A 19,690-nucleotide genomic window follows, 5' to 3' on the forward strand; every position below is an offset into this window, starting at 1 on the left:
CCCGTCTTGCATGGAATTAGCATGTCAAAGTTTCAAAACATACTAATCTGTATGAAAAGAAGCATTCTATTATTTGGCTATTTCCAAATAAATTACTGTCAACCAAATTGGGGTAATTGGTGGAGTTTGAGCTGTCCTTTGTTTTGAAATTGAAAGTGAGCCACTTTGCATAAAGAAGCTTTGAATAGTGGCTGCATGGCTGCCTCTGTCTGGGGTGCAACACTACACTACTATTTACAATGTCAGGAGGGCTCTCAAAGCTTCAGCTCCACTCCTATCAGACAGTCTGACTTACGACTGCAACAGTCACTACCACACGGTGTGAGGAGCCCCAGAGTTATTTGCGGTGCATTGTAGAACACATGTTTACAACACAAAGCCTCAGAGAAATGCCTCAGTCCCTCGATTCAGGAATCGCGCAAACCTCCGGCGTTTACTGTAAATACTTCAGTCGTTGAGTTTCTGTACTGGTTTTTCAACCGTTTCATACAGTGTGAGAAAGATCAGGTATTATCAGGTGTCTAGTGTATGTCACTGATAGCAAGACAGTGTTATTGCTGGACTTCCCCTTTCCCCTTGGCTGCGTGTCAGGCCTCTCAGGGCTGCTATAGCCGAGGCTTGACGGTCTAACGAACATTCACTGTTCCATTCTTCAACGGTAAAACGTCCAACCAAAACAGTGTGTTACATACCTGTTTTCTCCCTCCGGCAGCATTTGAAATGTTTATTGTTGAAAGTAAAAAGGCAATGCGAAGTAACCATCGGCAACATGTTATTTTCTACTGAAGTCGATGTGCTAAACCGAGGGCAGGGACGTTCTTCAGGTAACTTTGTGATCCTGAGGAAAACCCTATTAGAATCTGTGTGACCCTGCCAGGAGACGGGTCATCCACAGCGTTCCAGAAAGAGTTGAAATGGGGATTGAGGAGAGGAATCCCATCATCCCAGATCCTGCCCAGGTTGTGTGTTATGGGAACCTTCCAGAATGTACTATGGTAGTCATCAGTAACCTTGAGGTTACCTAGATGCCTGCCTGACTCTACTCCTGCTCTTATTGCTGAAAAGGCTGAGGAGACAGGATGGGAGAAGTAGGTAGATGAGAAGTGGGAGAGGGAAAGGGTTCGCAGAGCCCTAATGACTGGTGTGTTTTACTGAGATGCCCGGCCCCCGGTGGGGGGGGGGGGGGGGGGGGGGGATTGAGTGTGCTGAAACACCAGTGATATTTAAAAGAATATTGTATTTATGTCCTCCCTACAGTTAACGGTGTGGCTTCAAAGAGTGTATTTTGCGACGGGCCTGAATGGCTAACAGATTACTGTGGCTGTGTAATATGATGTGGTAGTAAATACTCGAGCCTCAGCCTCCGCTCTTCCTCCTCCCTGCTCTGTGCCAGGGGGTGGAGAGGGAAGGACGAGGAGAGAGAGGTGGTGATGAAAGAACTCTTTTCAAAGTTGACTCCTAACGCTACACGTGTGTCTGTATCAGTGTACTACAACTAGTGATGGGGGGGGGGTCGATACAGTTACAATATCTGGATTTGTACCATTTTGACAAAATCGCAATATTATTTTTGAATTAGTTGTCTGTACCGGCAACAAAACTCCAGTGTTTGTCCTTCATAGCTTGTTCTCCATCTTCTTTTTAAATAGGGAGCACATTTATTTCCATGACTGATCAAAACTCATTTTCTCATGGCCCTCTCTTCTCCCTCTCTAGCAGACATACACTGAGTATACCAAACATTAGGAACACCCTCCTAAATATTGAGTTGCACCCCGCCCTTTTGCCCTCAGAACAGCCTCAATTCATCGGGGCATAGACTATAAGGTGTCAAAGGCATTCCGTAGGGATGCTGGCCAATGTTGACTCATGCTTCTCGCAGTTGTCAAGTTGGCTGGATGTCCTTTGGGTGGTGGATCATTCTTGATACACACAAGAAACTGTTGAGCGTGGAAAACCCAGCAGCGTTGCAGTTCTTGACACAAACCGGTGCGCCTGGTACCTACTACCATACCCTGTTCAAAGGCACTTAAATATTTTGTCTTGCCCATTCACCCTCTGAATGGCACACACACACAATCCATGTCTCAATTGTCTCGAGGCTTAAAAATCCTTCTTTAACCTGTCTCCTCCCCTTCATCTACACTGAGGTGGATTTAACATGTGACATCAATAAGGGATCATAGCTTTCACCTGGATTCACCTGGTCAGTCTGTCATGGAAAGAGTATGTTCTTAATGTGTTGCACACTCACTGGCCTACACACAATACCCTATAAAGCAGACATTGAATATTCCTGAGTGGCCTAGTTAGAGTTTTGACTTATATCATCTTGAAAATCCTAGGCAAGACTTGAAAATGGCTGTCCAGCAATGATCAACAACCAACTTGACAGAGCTTGAAGAATTTAAAAAAGAATGTGCAAATATTGTACAATCCAGTTGTGCAAAGCTCTTAGAGACTTACCCAGAAAGACTCACTGCTGTAATTGCTGTCAAATATGATTATTGACTTAAGGGTGTGAATATGTATGTAAATTAGACTTCTTTACTTCATTTTCAATACATTTGCAAACATTTCTAAAAACATGTTTTCACTTTGTCATTTTGGGGTATTGTGTGTGTAAGATGGGTGACAACAGAAAAACTTTTGATCAATGTTGAATTCAGGCTGTAACACAACAAAAAGTGGAATAAGTCACAGGGTATGAATGTCAATCACATGTATTTATAAAGCCATTTTTACATCAGCAGATGTCACAAAGTGCTTAAAGAAACCCAGCCTAAAACCCGAAACGGCAAGCAATGCAGATTTAGAAGTAGACTACTTTCTGAAGGCACTGTATCGTGATAATATCCTATCTTGAGGTCCTTGGCCATTCCCAGCCCTAACTACAACATCAGTTATTTTTAGCGTAGGTAGATCGCAAGACTTCCTGTGAATAACAGACCAGTGCTGTTGTGAGGAACCGTAGTCAAGGTGGTGTGTTTTCCAAGGAGTCAGTGATGCTGAAGCAGAGCGCTCCACCTCATTCGATTGGGACTGCAAGGTGTTTTAATGACTGGTGTGTGTCCCAAATGGCACCCTATTCCCTGTATAGTCCACTACTTTTGACCAGAACCCCATTGGCCCTTGTCAAAAGTAGTGCACCACAATGGGTAGAGGGTGCCATTCGGAACACAGCCAGATAGTCAATCCCCGGCGAGCCCAGGGAGAGTAGAACAAACCCCAAAGGTCACGAGCAGTGGGCGGCTGGGCCGCGAGATGCTAGGACTTCACAATGGATTGCATCAGCCCAGCCAGACGCCTTGGCTGAATCTCCTCTCCTACAAACTGTTCTATTATATTGCTGGGTTCCTCCAACCAAACTTTGTCCCCTGTGTTTGGTATTAGTGCTGGTTGCTCACATGTCAGTTAGGCTATGCACTATGGCTATGCACTGTGCTGCCTCAGGAGGTTGAAGAAATTTGGCTTGTAACAGGAAAGCCAGTAAGATCATCAAGAACCTCAGCCACCTGAGCCAAAGCCTGTTCACCCTGCTACCATCTAGAAGGCGGAGACAGTACAGGTGAATCAAAGCTGGGACCGAGAGCCTGAGAAATAGCTTCTATCTCCAGGCCATCAGAATGTTAAATAGTCACAACTAGCCTTACTCACTGTTCTAGCCAGCTACCACCCGGTACTCTACCCTGCACCTTAGAGACTGCTGCCCAATGTACATAGTCATTGAACACTGGTCACTTTAATAATGTTTTACTAAGGATGCACGATATATCAGAATCGGACGATATTAGCTAAAAATGCCAACATCTGTGTCGGCCCGATGTCTGTCTAGTTTAACGCCGATGTGCATACCTATATTTCTATTTAACCTTTATTTAACTAGGCAAGTCAGTTTAGAACAAATTCGTATTTACAATGACGGCCTACACCAGCCAAACCCAGACGACGCTGGGCCAATTATGTGCCGCCCTATGGGACTCCCAACCGGTTGTGATACAGCCTGGATTCGAACCAGGGTCTGTGGTGACACCTCTAGCACTGAGATGCTGTGCCTTAGACCGCTGCGCCATTCGGGAGCCCAGGTATAACGTAGGTAGATGACGTAATGACTCCACAAAAAATACGGCGTTACACAGAACCAAAGCAGAAAAATACTATGCACACACTTCCAACAACTAAACAAGTTGAAGTTGTGCTGTCATTTAAAAGAGTAAGAATATTTCAGATAGACAACTTAACGCCAAGATAATGGAATTCATTGCCCTTGACAGTCAACCGCTCTGTCGTGGATGATGTTGGATTTCGCCGACTGGTAGAGCACCTCGTGCCCCGGTACACACTACCAAGTCGGCTCTATCTTTCAGATGTTGCTCTACCGGAGTTGCACAGTATTGTCGAAATGCACATCTATGAGCTACTTGCTATGGGCGTCACTGCTATTAGCTTCACGACTGACATTTGGACCAGCGATGCCAGCCCCATGAGCATGCTGAGTGACAGCACAGTGGGTCGACGAGGATTTAGTGCAGAGGAAAGCCGTATTGCATGCTCAAGAATTTGCTGGTTCTCATACCGCTGCTGCCATTTCAATGGCATTTAAAAACATGTTTAAAACTTGGATACATGAACACACTCCTAGCTCCAACAAACTGGAAAAATAAGCTAATCAACTGCATCTGCAGCAGATATGATACCCTCTGTCATGGCATTGAAACGCCTGTTCAACAAAACTGCCCACACAGACCGTGGGGTTAACTTGCGAAAGTACTTGAGGCTGTGAACAAGCAATTCGGTGCCATTCTCGCTGAGCCTCTACTGTGTCGCCACCATGCTCGATGCTAGGTACAAGGACTGATACTTCAATGCAGACAAGAAACAGGGTTTACGTGAAATGTTAGACACAGCTGGACAAGATGGAAACGGACACAGTGACAGTGCGCACCGAGGAAGAGAGGCCACGGACGGACAGACTGAAACTTCACTGCTTGACATGTATCATGAAATTCTGGTTGAGACTGAACAACAAAACAGCACAGCAAGTAAGTGAAATGGGTTTTGATTATGTTTTACTGGTAATGGGGGCATGCGTAAATGCCAAAAAAGTAACTTTTTGGTGTGTGTTTTTCAACTATTTAACTGTACTAGAATGCTTAAAAGGCCGCTAAAAAAATTTAATATCGGGTTTCTTTTTACTTTTTTTATTTTTTTCTTCTTTTTTTGCAATAAAAATATTGGGTATCGATGAAATGGAATATCGGTGCATCCCTAATGTTTACATTCTGTTTTACTCTATATGTAAGTACTGTGTAATATTCATCCTATATTACTACTGCTGTTCACACCTTTTCTATTCACCTACTGTCCATTTACATGGAGTGTACAAGACATTAGGAACACCTGCTCTTTCCATGACCTAGACTGACTAGGTGAATCTAGGTAAAAGCTATGATCCCTTATTGATGTCACTTGAAATCCACTTCAATCAGTGTAGATGTAGGAGAGGAGATCGGTTAAAGAAGGATTTTTAAAGCTGTGAGACATGGTTTGTGTATGTGTGCCATTCAGAGGGTGAATGGGCAAGACAAAATATTTGATTGACTTTGCACGGGGTATGGTGCCAGGGTAGGTGCCAGGCAAACTGGTTTGGGTGTGTCAAGAACTGCAACGCTGCTGGGTTTTCATGCTCAACAGTTTTCCGTGTGTATCAAGAATGGTCCCAGTCAAAAGTTTGGACATACCTACTCATTCAAGCATTTTCCTTTATTTTTTAAACTATTTTCTACATTGTAGAATACTAGTGAAGACATCAAAACTACGAAATAACACATGGCACAATGAGTCGATAAGCCGGCAATGGTGTTGTATTGGCCTGCCTGCCGACTTGAAATACTTCTTACTGGCTATCGCGGTCATGTCGCTGCTGTAGCTAAAGTGGCATTTAAAAAATACAAATAAACGTATACCACCAAGGTGGCTTAGCAGTTCAGACGTATTTTTCCGTGTTGTCGTGTCGTGTCCTGTATATATATATATTTACACCTTTTCTTCACATATCTTTTATTTACTTTATTATCCAAGAACTCAACTACAAAAGCTTTCCTGCAAAAGCTTTCCTGCAACCCGCTTCACCAATTACAATAAGTACTATTTACCTCAATCTGAAAATCCATCGTGGAAGATAGCCAGGGGCTAATTCAGAAGCTAGCCTGAAAGCTAATCCAGAAGCTACTCCGATAGCTAGCCAGAAGCTAATCTGTAGCTGCCCCGAAATTAGCCGGTTTGCTGGCTAGCGTTGGTGTTTCAGCTGCCCACGTTTTTGCGGTCATCAGCTATTCCTCTAGCTCGATAATCTACCGGCACTTTTGTGCAACGCGACTCGGACCGGAGCATTCCGGGACTTTTTTTCTCTCAGTTTCCCCGGATTCCAACCGCAGCCTCTGGACACTTGCACCTTGATTTCGCAGCTAGCTAGCTGCATACCGTGTGACTATTGGCTTACGTCGACCCCGGAGCTAACTCAAATCATGCTGGAGCTAGCCAGCTGAGGAGTTCCATCACCATCCGGACCCGCTTCTTTGTTGCTGCTGCAGATACGGAACCCCACCGGGCCTTCACGACTGACTGCCGACGTTATCTGCCCGAGGGATTTATCCAACCGGCACCTCCGTCCCGGCGTTACCTGAACGCTCATCTGAGGCCCGCTAATCGTTAGCTGTCTTATCGGCTGCTATCTGAACAAAACCCCACTACACGGAACCTACCGACGGAAACGCACGAGGTATCTACAAACAGACCTCCATCCTATGCTGCTACCGATAGCCATATACCCGGCCAGCTGTCTGGATCGCCACGACCCCAACCAACCTCTACTCACTGGACCCTTATTTATCACTCGATTAAGCTTGCCTCTCCTTAATGTAAATATGCCTTGTCCATTGCTGTTCTGGTTAGTGTTTATTGGCTTATTTCACTGTAGAGATTCTAGCCCTGCTCTCTATACCATATCCAACCCTGCAGTTCCACCACCCACATATGCGATGACATCACCTGGTTTCAATGATGTTTCTAGAGACAAGATCTCTCTCATCATCACTCAATACCTAGGTTTACCTCCACTGTATTCACATCCTACCATACCTTTGTCTGTACATTATTCCTTTAAACTATTTTATCGCCCCCAGAAACTTCCTTTTACTCTCTGCTCTGGTAGCTCTAGGCGACCAATTCTCATAGCTTTTAGCCGTACCATTATCCTACTTCTCCTCTGTTCCTCTGGTGATGTAGAGGTGAATCCAGGCCCTGCAGTACCTGGCTCCACTCCTATTCCCCAGGCGCTCTCTTTTGATGACTTCTGTAACCGTAATAGCCTTGGCTTCATGCATGTTAACATTAGGAGCCTCCTCCCTAAGTTTGTTCTGTTCACTGCTTTAGCACACTCTACCAACCCGGATGTTTTAGCCGTGTCTGAATCCTGGCTTAGAAAGACCACCAAAAATTCAGACATTTTTATCCCCAATTACAATATTTTCAGACAAGATAGAACGGCCAAAGGGGGCGGTGTTGCAATCTACTGCAAAGACTGCCTGCAGAGTTCTGTTATATTATCCAGGTCTGTTCCCAAACAATTTGAACTTCTACTTTTAAAAATCCACCTCTCTAAAAACAAGTCTCTCACCGTTGCCGCCTGCTATAGACCACCCTCTGCCCCCAGCTGTGCTCTGGACACTATATGTGAACTGATTGCCCCCCATCTATCTTCAGAGCTCGTGCTGCTAGGTGACCTAAATTTGAACATGCTCAACACCCCAGCCACCCTACAATCTAAGCTTGATGCCCTCAATCTCACACAAATTATTAATGAACCTACCAGGTACCACCCTAATTCCGTAAACACGGGTACCCTCATAGATATCATCCTAACAAACTTGCCCTCCAAATACACCTCTGCTGTTTTTAACCAAGATCTCAGCGATCACTGCCTCATTGCCTGCATCCGTAATGGGTCAGCGGTCAAACGACCTCCACTCATCACTGTCAAACGCTCCCTGAAACACTTCAGCGAGCAGGCCTTCCTAATTGACCTGGCCGGGGTATCCTGGAAGGATATTGATCTCATCCCGTCAGTAGAGGATGCCTGGTCATTTTTTAAAAATGCCTTCCTCACCATCTTGAATAAGCATGCCCCATTCAAGAAATTTAGAACCAGGAACAGATATAGCCCTTGGTTCTCTCCTGACCTGACTGCCCTTAACCAACAGAAAAACATCCTATGGCGTTCTGCATTAGCATCGAACAGCCCCCGTGATATGCAACTTTTCAGGGAAGCCAGAAACCAATATACACAGGCAGTTAGAACAGCCAAGGCTAGCTTTTTCAAGCAGAAATTTGCTTCCTGCAACACAAATTCAAAAAAGTTCTGGGACACCGTAAAGTCCATGGAGAATAAGAACACCTCCTCCCAGCTTCCAACCGCCCTGAAGATAGGAAACACTGTCACCACCGACAAATCCACTATAATTGAGAATTTCAATAAGCATTTTTCTACGGCTGGCCATGCTTTCCACCTGGCTACCCCTACCCGGGACAACAGCACTGCCCTCCCCTCTGCTACTCGCCCAAGCCTTCCCCATTTCTCTTTCTCCCAAATACAGTCAGCTGATGTTCTTAATGAGCTGCAAAATCTGGACCCTTACAAATCAGCCGGGCTAGATAATCTGGACCCTTTCTTTCTAAAACTATCTGCTGAAATTGTTGCCACCCCTATTACTAGCCTCTTCAACCTCTCTTTCGTGTCGTCTGAGATACCCAAAGATTGGAAAGCAGCTGCGGTTATCCCCCTCTTCAAAGGGGGGGGACACCCTTGACCCTAACTGCTACAGACCTATATCTATCCTACCCTGCCTTTCTAAGGTCTTCGAAAGCCAAGTCAACAAACAGATTACCGACCATTTCGAATCACACCACACCTTCTCCGCTATGCAATCTGGTTTCAGAGCTGGTCATGGGTGCACCTCAGCCACGCTCAAGGTCATAAACGATATCGTAACCGCCATCGATAGGAAACAATACTGTGCAGCCGTATTCATTGACCTGGCCAAGGCTTTTGACTCTGTCAATCACCACATCCTCATTGGCAGACTCGACAGCCTTGGTTTCTCTAATGATTGCCTCGCCTGGTTCACCAACTACTTCTCTGATAGAGTTCAGTGTGTCAAATCGGAGGGTCTGTTGTCCGGGCCTCTGGCAGTCTCTATGGGGGTGCCACAGGGTTCAATTCTTGGACCGACTCTCTTCTCTGTTTACATCAATGATGTCGCTCTTGCTGCTGGTGATTCTCTGATCCACCTCTACGCAGACGACACTATTCTGTATACTTCTGGCCCTTCTTTTGACACTGTGTTAACAACCCTCCAGGCGAGCTTCAATGCCATACAACTCTCCTTCCGTGGCCTCCAACTGCTCTTAAATACAAGTAAAACCAAATGCATGCTCTTCAACCGATCGCTGCCTGCTCCGGCCCGCCTGTCCAACATCACTACTTTGGACGGCTCTGACTTAGAATATGTGGACAACTACAAATACCTAGGTGTCTGGTTAGACTGTAAACTCTCCTTCCAGACCCACATCAAACATCTCCAATCCAAAGTCAAATCTAGAATTGGCTTCCTATTCCGCAACAAAGCATCCTTTACTCATGCTGCCAAACATACCCTTGTAAAACTGACCATCCTACCAATCCTCGACTTCGGTGATGTCATTTACAAAATAGCCTCCAAAACCCTACTCAATAAATTGGATGCAGTCTATCACAGTGCCATCCGTTTTGTCACCAAAGCCCCATATACTACCCACCACTGCGACCTGTACACTCTCGTTGGCTGGCCCTCGCTTCATACTCGTCGCCAAACCCATTGGTTCCAGGTCATCTACAAGACCCTGCTAGGTAAAGTCCCCCCTTATCTCAGCTCGCTGGTCACCATAGCAGCACCTACCCGTAGCACGCGCTCCAGCAGGTATATCTCTCTAGTCACCCCCAAAACCAATTCTTCCTTTGGACGCCTCTCCTTCCAGTTCTCTGCTGCCAATGACTGGAACGAACTACAAAAATCTCTGAAACTGGAAACACCTATCTCCCTCACTAGCTTTAAGCACCAGCTGTCAGAGCAGCTCATAGATTACTGCACCTGTACATAACCCATCTACAATTTAGCCCAAACAACTACCTCTTTACCTACTGTATTTATTTATTAATTTATTTTGCTCCTTTGCACCCCATTATTTCTGTCTCTACTTTGCACTTTCTTCCAATGCAAACCAACCATTCCAGTGTTTTTTTTAGTTTTTATTTTACTTGCTGTGTTGTACTCACTTCGCCTCCATGGCCTTTTTATATTTTTATTTATTTATACATATATCTGTTTGCCTTCACCCCCCTTATCTCACCTCACTTGCTCACATTGTATATACTGTAGACTTATTTTTTTCACTGTATTATTGACTATATGTTTGTTTTTACTCCATGTGTAACTATGTGTTGTTGTATGTGTCGAACTGCTTTGCTTTATCTTGGCCAGGTCGCAATTGTAAATGAGAACGTGTTCTCAATTTGCCTACCTGGTTAAATAAAGGTTAAATAAAAATAAATAAATAAATAAATAAAACATATGGAATCATGTAGTAACCAATAAAGTGTTAAATATTTTTTTATATTTAGATTCTACTAAGACACCCTTTGCTTTGGACACTTGGCTTTCTCTGAACCAGATTCACCTACAATGCTTTTTCAGTAGTCCTGAAGGAGTTCCCGCATATGCTGAGCAGTTGTTGGCTGGTTTTCCTTCACTCTGCGGTCCAACTCATCCCCAACCATCTTAATTGGGTTGAGGTTGGTTGATTGTGGAGGCCAGGTCATGTGATGCAGCACTCCATCACTCTCCTTCTTGGTCAAATAGCCCTTACACAGCCTGGAGGTGTGTTGGGTCATTGTCCTGTTGAAAAACAAATTATAGTCCCACTAAGCGCAAACCAGATGGGATGGCGTATCGCTGCAGAATGCTGTGGTAGCCATGCTGGTTAAGTGTGCCTTGAATTCTAAATAAATCACTGACAGTGTTACCAGCAAAGCACCATCACACCACCTCCGTGCTTCACGGTGGGAACCACACATGCGGAGATCATCCGTTCACCTACTCCACATCTTCCAAAGACACAGCGGATGGAACCAAAAATCTCCAATTTGGACTCATCAGACCAAAGGCCAGATTTCCAGCGGTCTAATGTTCATTGCTCGTGTTTCTTGGCCCATGCAAGTGTCTTCTTATTGGTGTCCTTTAGTAGTGGTTTCTTTGCAGCAATTTGACCATGAAGGCCTGGTTCACGCAGCCTCCTCTGAACAGTTGATGTTGAGATGTGTCTGTTACTGAGGCTGGTAACTCTAATGAACTTATCCTCTGCAGCAGAGGTAACTCTGGGTCTTCCTTTCTTGTGGCGGTCCTTGTGAGAGACAGTTTCATCATAGCGCTTGATGGGTTTTGTGATTGCAGTTGAAATGTTCCGTATTGACTGACCTTCAATGTCTTAAAGTAGTAATGGGCTTGGTCTTTTATTAAATAGGGCTATCTTCTGTATACCCCCCCTACCTTGTCACAACACCACTGATTTTATTTATTTTTAAAATTTTTTTATTTTACCGTTATTTTACCAGGTAAGTTGACTGAGAACACGTTCTCATTTGCAGCAACGACCTGGGGAATAGTTACAGGGGAGAGGAGGGGGATGAATGAGCCAATTGTAAACTGATAGGCTGATAGGCTCAAACGCATTAAGAAATTAAATTCCACAAATGTACTTTTAACAAGGCACACCTGTTAATTGAAATTCATTCCAGGTGACTACACCTCATGAAGTACCTCATGAAGCTGTCATCAAGGCAAAGGGTGGCTACTTTGAAACATTTCAAATATACAATATATTTGTTTTAACACTTTTTTTTTTTGTTGGTTACTACATGATTCCATATGTGTTATTTCATAGTTTTGTTGTCTTCATTATTATTCTACAATGTAGAAAATAGTAAAGATAAATCCTTGAATGACTAGGTGTATCCTGAATGTGTGTTTAAGTGTGTGTGTGTGTGTGTGTATATATATATATTTATTTATTTATTTATTTATTCCAGTCTATTACATTGCTCATTCTAATATTTCTTAATTTATATTTTTTCTGGATAGTGTGTTTGTTTAAATATTTTTATTGTTAGATATTATTGCACTGTTGGAGCTAAAACACAAGCATTATGCTGCACCTGCGACAATGTCTGCAAATCTGTGTACGCTACCAATAAACGTAGATTTTTATGCTAACATTTAATGTAGGCTATTCATTCAGTTAAGCCCTAATACAGTCTGCGAGATATCGTGCTACACTTGAGCTTGTTCAGCGTCAGACCGCTCTCTCTGAAAGGCGACCGTCTGGGAGAAACATCAGTGGGGCATTACACTTGTGAATTATGCAGCATACTGGTAACCTCATCCGACACCGATGGTCTCTGTTTTATGCTACTTTGTAATGTGCTAATTGTCAACAACTGTGCTGTGGTCAGCAGCTTTACTGATGTACTGTGGAGACTGAGAAGTCAGACTTTTGTCACTTCTCATCTGCTTAACCTCTCTGGAGTCTTGTATCTTTGTTCAATACATTCCCTGAATGGATTCATCCTCAGATCTTCGGTGGAGACGTTAGATATCGCTTGTCATTGGAAGGGTGTAAACCACTCGTTCCGTCTCCCCTGTGTGACTGGTGCATGCATGCCTTGCTGCTAATGTGTGCACAAATGGAGCCAAATATTTATGCCTCTTCGGAAAGACAAATATAGCGGGAAATAATGTACCTTAATGAAGCACACTGCCATGATTCAGTTGCGCTGTTGCACTACCGTGATTGTTGCGCTTCAATTTGCAAAGCGATTGTAGGTCATCCGCAGTGAGCCGCGTATCTGCATATGGAGAGGGGGGAAAAGACCGTCGGGGCTAGGTGGTTGGGTGTGTTTTAAAAGCAGGCAGGCTGAGGACTGCAGGAGGGCAAGGGTGGAGATGCGAGGTAGGCCGAGGCTGGGGATTTGTGTGTCTCTGCTGGCTGAGACAGCTGGGGTCAGGGTGGCTGTGCTCCCCGGGGATCTGGCTGGAGGGAGGTGGTCACACAGGTCTTGCTTTAAGTGCTGTCTCCTAAACAGATAGGATAGATCCCACTGCCCCCCCCCCCCCCCCCCCCTCTTTTCTCTTTGGTGTTACATACTAACCTCAGTAGCCCCCCTGGCGGAGGTATCACCGAACTTGAAACAGCCAGTTGAAGCATTTTAGTTTCAGACTAACGTGTGCTTAGTACAAGGCCTAGTGTGACCTTTCTCTCAAGACCATGAGAAACAGCCCCATTTGAAGCAACCACGCATCAGGGAATTTCCATATCACATTCTGGCTATGATTTGGATTTGTGCGTTGTTCCTCTCTTTTAAAGGCAGTGGGAATAAGGTATAACTGTGAACGTGAGGGAAGTAATTACAGAATCGGTATTTGAAGCTGAGGGATGAGCTCCGGCCAGCTGCGCCCACTACAGACGCTAATTTGTTGTCAATAAACTTGAACTAATCCCGGCGCTTCCCCTCAGGGTCGAGAGGTCAGGAAAGACAGGGCCTTGGGACAGCACTGGCTGTCATGACACGAGGGAGTTTTTCTAATAGGAGAGGAGGCTGTCCCATAAGTGTCTCTGTGGTTTGGTGTGCAGATGGCGAAGGGGAGAATTGAATTCTCTTTAGTATCATTGGGTTGTTTTTTACCAGCTGCCTGCCTTTCCCTTAATTCTGGCATTGAGACTTCGGCAGAGGCCAGGGGATTTTTCCACCCTCTCACTCTGACTCCCATCGCCTCTGAGGGCTGGCAAAATGCACACCACACACTATGCACGGCAAGATGAAAATCCTTTCAGACCGTGTTCCCTGAAATCACTGTGATTTGCAGGTAAAGCATCCCGCTCTCATTACTTTGGCGTGATTTAAATCCTTCCCACTTCGCCAATCACCTCTTATTACCATTTGAGTGTGAATTATAATGGGTTGGAAATCTCGCACAGATCTGAAAAGGCTTCAATAATATTGATGCTAATAAAATGCTGTCCTTCCAGGAACTGCATAAATGCCACTTAGCTGTATGACTGCTGTGCTCTGTGGCGGGCTGGGCTGGCAGCCTGCAGTGCACTGCCGCCTGCAGGGAGGAGATCTGTACCGTCAGCGCATCAGACGCACGTAGAGGTGATACCAAGGTGAACGCTAGACTTGCAGAATGGTTGGGAATCATTGGTATTCTGAATCGGAGGCTGCGAATGGCTCGGTGGCAGATGGAGTCTTTGTCAGGGAAGAGGAATGGCAGCTCGGGAGCAATGGGGCTGTTTTTCCCCCCTATCAGCTCTCTCGGCTGGCTGGCGGGGGCTGACCTTCCACCACTCACAGGGATCTCTTTCTCCCACTTTGATCAATTATCCCCCTCCCTTTGTTTACAAGGAATATGCAAAAATGATTCAAATGATAATTTAAGGGAAAGATCTGTATGTGGAGTCAGGAAACTAGCATTGGCTTGTGCTGTGTAGGGCTTAAACAAAAAAACATATTTTTTTAAAGCACTGCCTTTTTTCATCATTCCTAAGAGGGACCCTGTATTTAATGAATATTACTGCTAGGCTACCTGCTGTTTGTCTAAAATGTAGGCTATTTTCATCAAGTAATCATAAAAACCAACGTAGATAGTAAAATGCTAGATACAGCAAACTGCTACACAGAGATTTAGCCTAAGTGCTTTGGTTCTCTCACTCCCATTGGTCCTGTACTTGATTAAATACACTGTGTGTGCAAGTGTTTACACGGACATCAAATGTAAACACGGGTATCTTTTTCTGGCTGAACATAGGAGAAACACTGTAAATAGGTTCTCTGCATTTGTTTTGTTTAACAATTACGATCATTGATTTGACTAAACCTGATCGTTAAACACGATTTGCAATGGATTAGCCTACTTCTAATGACTTAAACGCTCTGCTATAAATGACGTAAGTTGCATAAGTAAGGCTATACTCTTTTGGCACAAACAGATGTTTAGCAGAATGGCAATTGCACTTCATTTATGATATTTGGAGTCATGAAATGGCTCAGGATTTTCTTGTCCAAATAACATTTTAAAATGCATTGTTTGCGAAAACAACCTTTTTAATACGGTCAGAAAATGCAAGCTTTCGGAGACTATTTGTACATGCCCAGAATAAAATTGTCATAAAATGCAATCATCATTCTTGGCTGTGAGCAAATTCAAGATAAGACAAAAATATTGAAAGGTCAGGGAGAGAAATGAGAAAAAAAACAAACGATGCAACAAAAAAAATGGGGAGTGACACTGAGACCCCGGTTTAATATGTATGTATTTCAGCTTGATGGTTGATTTCATTAGCAGCTCTCATTGTTATGCATCAACTGTTCTCCTGCAGCAAAATGAATATTGTATTCACTTGGCCTGAATATTCAGGAGGAAATGTTTAGCTTTTAGAATGCATCCTTCAGGAATAAAAAAAAAAAAAAAAAAAGCGTTGCTTCCCATCCCTGCCTGCCCTCACGGTCACAATTAATATGATTCGAGTGCCTGTCATTCACTCCAGATGTCGGCTAATTTGCCAAGTGGTGTTAAGTTGCTCTCGCTAATTTGGCCTCGTTTTCCCAGGCAAGTGTATGCTGGTTTTCGTATAGTCCACCAAATATGTGTTTTGTTGTACAAACGAATGGTTGACAGATGCTGTCATTGTAGTTGGTTTCTAGTCTGTTAGACATGGTTCTCCTGAAGCAGCAGGCTTGAATGAGCCTGAAGAGGATCCTATTGTAGGATTACAGCCAAAAATGTACAGTCAAACTAGAAACAGTATTTGTCCGATTTTCAAATGTAAACAGTATCAAGGGTATAGTACAATACACGTGTTAGCCTACACTGAGTGTACAAAACATTAAGAACACCTTCCTAATATTGAGTTGCACACCCCTTTGCCTGCAGAACAGCCTCAATTTGTCGGGGCATGGAATCTACAAGGTGTCAAGCGATCTACAGGGACTCCAATGCTTCCCACAGTTGTGTCAAGTTGGCTGGATGTCCTTTTGGTGGTGGACCGTTCTTTATACACAGGGGAAACTGTTGAGTGTGGGAAAAACCTAGCAGCGCTGCAGTTCTTGACACACTCAAACTGGTTTGTCTGGCACTTACTACCATACTCCGTTCAAAGGCATTTAAATCTTTGGTCTTGCCCATTCACCCTCCGAATGGCACACATACACAATCTATCTCAATTGTCTCAAGGCTTAAAAATCCTTCTTTAACCTGTCTCCTCTCCTTCATCTGCACTGTTTTGAGTGAAGTGGATTTAACAGGTGACATCAATAAGGCATCATAGCTTTCACCTGGATTCATTGACTACAGCTCAGCATTCAACACCATAGTTCCCTCAAAGCTCATCACTAAGCTAAGGATCCTGGGACTAAACGCCTCCCTCTGCAACTGGATCCTGGACTTCCTGACGGGCCGCCCCCAGGTGGTGAGGGTAGGTAGCAACACATCCGCCACGCTGATCCTCAACACTGGAGGCCCCTCAGGGGTGTGTGCTCAGTCTCCTCCTGTTCACCCATGACTGTGTGGCCAGGTACGACTCCAACACCATCATTAAGTTTGCAGACAACACAACAGTGGAAGGCCTGATCACCGACAACGAATAGACAGCCTATAGGGAGGAGGTCAGAGACCTGGCCGGGTGGTGCCAGAATAACAACCTATCCCTCAACGTAATCAAGACTAAGGAGATGATTGTGGACTACAGGAAAAGGAGGACCGAGCACGCCCCCATTCTCATCAATGGGGCTGTAGTGGAGCAGGTTGAGAGCTTCAAGTTCCTTGGTGTCCACATCACCAACAAACTAGAATGGTCCAAACACACCAAGACAGTTGTAAAGAGGGCACGCAAAGCTTATTCCCCCTCAGGAAACTAAAAAGATTTGGCATGGGTCCTCAGATCCTCAAAAGGTTCTACAGCTGCAACATCGAGAGCATCCTGACTGGTTGCATCACTGCCTGGTATGGCAACTGCTCGTCCTCTGACCGCAAGGCACTACAGAGGGTAGTGCATATGGCCCAGTACATCACTGGGGCTACGCGGCCTGCCATCCAGGACCTCTACAGCAGGCGGTGTCAGAGGAAGGCCCTAAAAATTGTCAAAGACCCCAGCCACCCTAGTCATAGACTTTTCTCTCTACTACCGCATGGCAAGCGGTACTGCAGCGCCAAGTCTAGGACCAAAAGGCTTCTCAACAGCTTTTACCCCCAAGCCATAATTTTTGCACTATGTGTGTATGTCCCCCCCCCCCCCCCCCCCAAAAAACCACTCTTTATACTGCTGCTACTCTCTGTTTACCATATATGCATAGTCACTTTAACTATACATTCATGTACATACTACCTCAATCAGCCCAACTAACTGGTGCCTGTATATAGCCTCGCTACTGTATATAGCCTCGCCACTGTTATTATCCTGTTGTATTCGGCGCATGTGACACAAACGTTGATTTGTTTCACCTGGTCAGTCTGTCATTGAAAGAGCAGGTCTTCCTAATGTTTTGTACAATAGCAGTGAAACCTAACTATAAGAATGGATGGCAGCTCGGGTGTGAGTTTGATGTGAGTTTAGTGCTGATAGAGTACAGAGTCCTGTCCCACTGCTGTGGTGTGCTGCAGCTCCCAGCTCTTACAGACAAATGAACCTGCCAGTTAGCTGGACCCGCTCTGGTCTACAGTCCCATTTTTCTTTTTTCTTTTTAAATTTTTTATCCCCTTCTCCCCAATTTTCGTGGTATCCAATCGCTAGTAATTACTATCTTGTCTCATCGCTACAACTCCCGTACGGGCTCGGGAGAGACGAAGGTCGAAAGCCATGCGTCCTCTGAAGCACAACCCAACCAAGCCGCACTGCTTCTTAACACAGCGCGCCTCCAACCCGGAAGCCAGCCGCACCAATATGTCGGAGGAAACACCGTGCACCTGGCCCCCTTGGTTAGCGCGCACTGCGCCTGGCCTGCCACAGGAGTCGCTGGAGCGCAATGAGACAAGGATATCCCTACCGGCCAAACCCTCCCTAACCCGGACAACGCTAAGCCAATTGTGCGTCGCCCCACGGACCTCCCGGTCGCGGCCGGCTGCGACAGAGCCTGGGCGCGAACCCAGGGACTCTGGTGGCGCAGCTAGCACTGCGATGCAGTGCCCTAGACCACTGCGCCACCCGGGAGGGCCTACAGTCCCATTTTCAAATGCAAGACCGGCCAGCCAAGCAGTAGGCCTGACTCCTGTCTCACTCCACAAGCAATCTAATGAAATGGATATCGTCGAGATCCCTTTACCCTACAGAAAGCCTTGTACAGTTGCTCAAGGTTAACTGAGATGAGTTGTATCTCAATAGGAGAGGCAAACAGCACTGAATAGTATTAAGTGGGATAATGTGGTGTTTAGGAAAAGCTGTGGCGTGTCCTTGGTGAGACAATGATAACAGCACTGACCGGGCATATTGGCCGTGGAGCTGTTGTGTACACCAGTACTGCCTCAGGAATCCTTGTTTGTCAGGCACAAGGATATAGTGTGCATCCCAAATGGCACCCGAATCCCTTAGTGCACTAGACAAGGGCTCCCGTCAAAAGTAGTAACCTAAATATGGAATAGGCTGCTATTGGGGACACGTCTGTAGTTTCTCGTGAAACAACGATGAAAGGATTTTCACTTTCCCATTTATAAATCGTAAATCACATGTTATAGTCTAACAGTACAGGAACATCTTTTAAGGAACATTTCTAAACTGTACCTGTGGTCAAAGTCATTGAGTCTGTCAAGGCTTGTTTCACAATGCGATGAGAATCCCCCCATTTATGTGAAGCCTAATGCAGAGGTGTAGCCTGTCTTTGCGAGAGGTTGTTGTTGTATCTGAAACCCTGGAAGTCAGAGGCAGTTATTTTCTTTTCTCTGTATTGAGGGTGTGATTCTCCTGTTATGCCAGGCATCTGTCCTGCCCTGTTTCAGGCCCTGCTGCACACAGCACACTGGCGGTAACAGGAGCTGTGTGTGAGAAGGAGCAGGACGCTCTCTCCGTGTGCAACTTGCTCTGTTTCACACCAGCTTCTATACACCTGGGCCTGCTAGCAAAACACAAACCGTGAGGAATCTTAGAGGGCATACAGGTGGTAGGCAACACCAAATAGGGGTGTTTGACTGTTATTGCTGTTATGGTTTGAAAAGCTTCATGACTATGTGAAAGCATCTCATCAGCTCCAATTTAAGCCTTTTGGAATGGCTTGCACCTTCGTTATCTTGCGGTGACTTACAGCACCTGAGATTGTGGCAAGGAAAGGGTTAATGTGGGTTTTTGCCTTGGATACTGGAGGGGAGTGTTCGGGATGTGTGAAACTTCCGAGGAATTGTGAGGTTCATGTGGTCACAGGTGACCGAGGAGCCCGTCTATGTTTTCGCATGCAAATGAGTGTAGAGCCGCCAGAGCCACTCCCGCTGAGAATTCACTTCATTCATTTCAGTCTGCCCTTCAGTCTCTGTCAGCATGCCGCGTTTAGATATTTTAC

The 19,690-nt window shown here is 45.2% G+C and overlaps 1 protein-coding gene across 10 annotated transcripts in view; it reads left to right on the forward strand.

Annotated features, from left to right (window-relative positions):
* Nucleotides 1-19,690, forward strand: part of LOC129821319 (bromodomain adjacent to zinc finger domain protein 2B-like) — a 104,302-nt gene that overhangs the window by 11,826 nt on the left and 72,786 nt on the right. The gene's annotated exons all lie outside the window — the stretch shown is intronic.

Source organism: Salvelinus fontinalis, chromosome 23, assembly GCF_029448725.1.
Source record: "Salvelinus fontinalis isolate EN_2023a chromosome 23, ASM2944872v1, whole genome shotgun sequence".
NCBI classification, from domain to species: Eukaryota; Metazoa; Chordata; class Actinopteri; order Salmoniformes; family Salmonidae; genus Salvelinus; species Salvelinus fontinalis.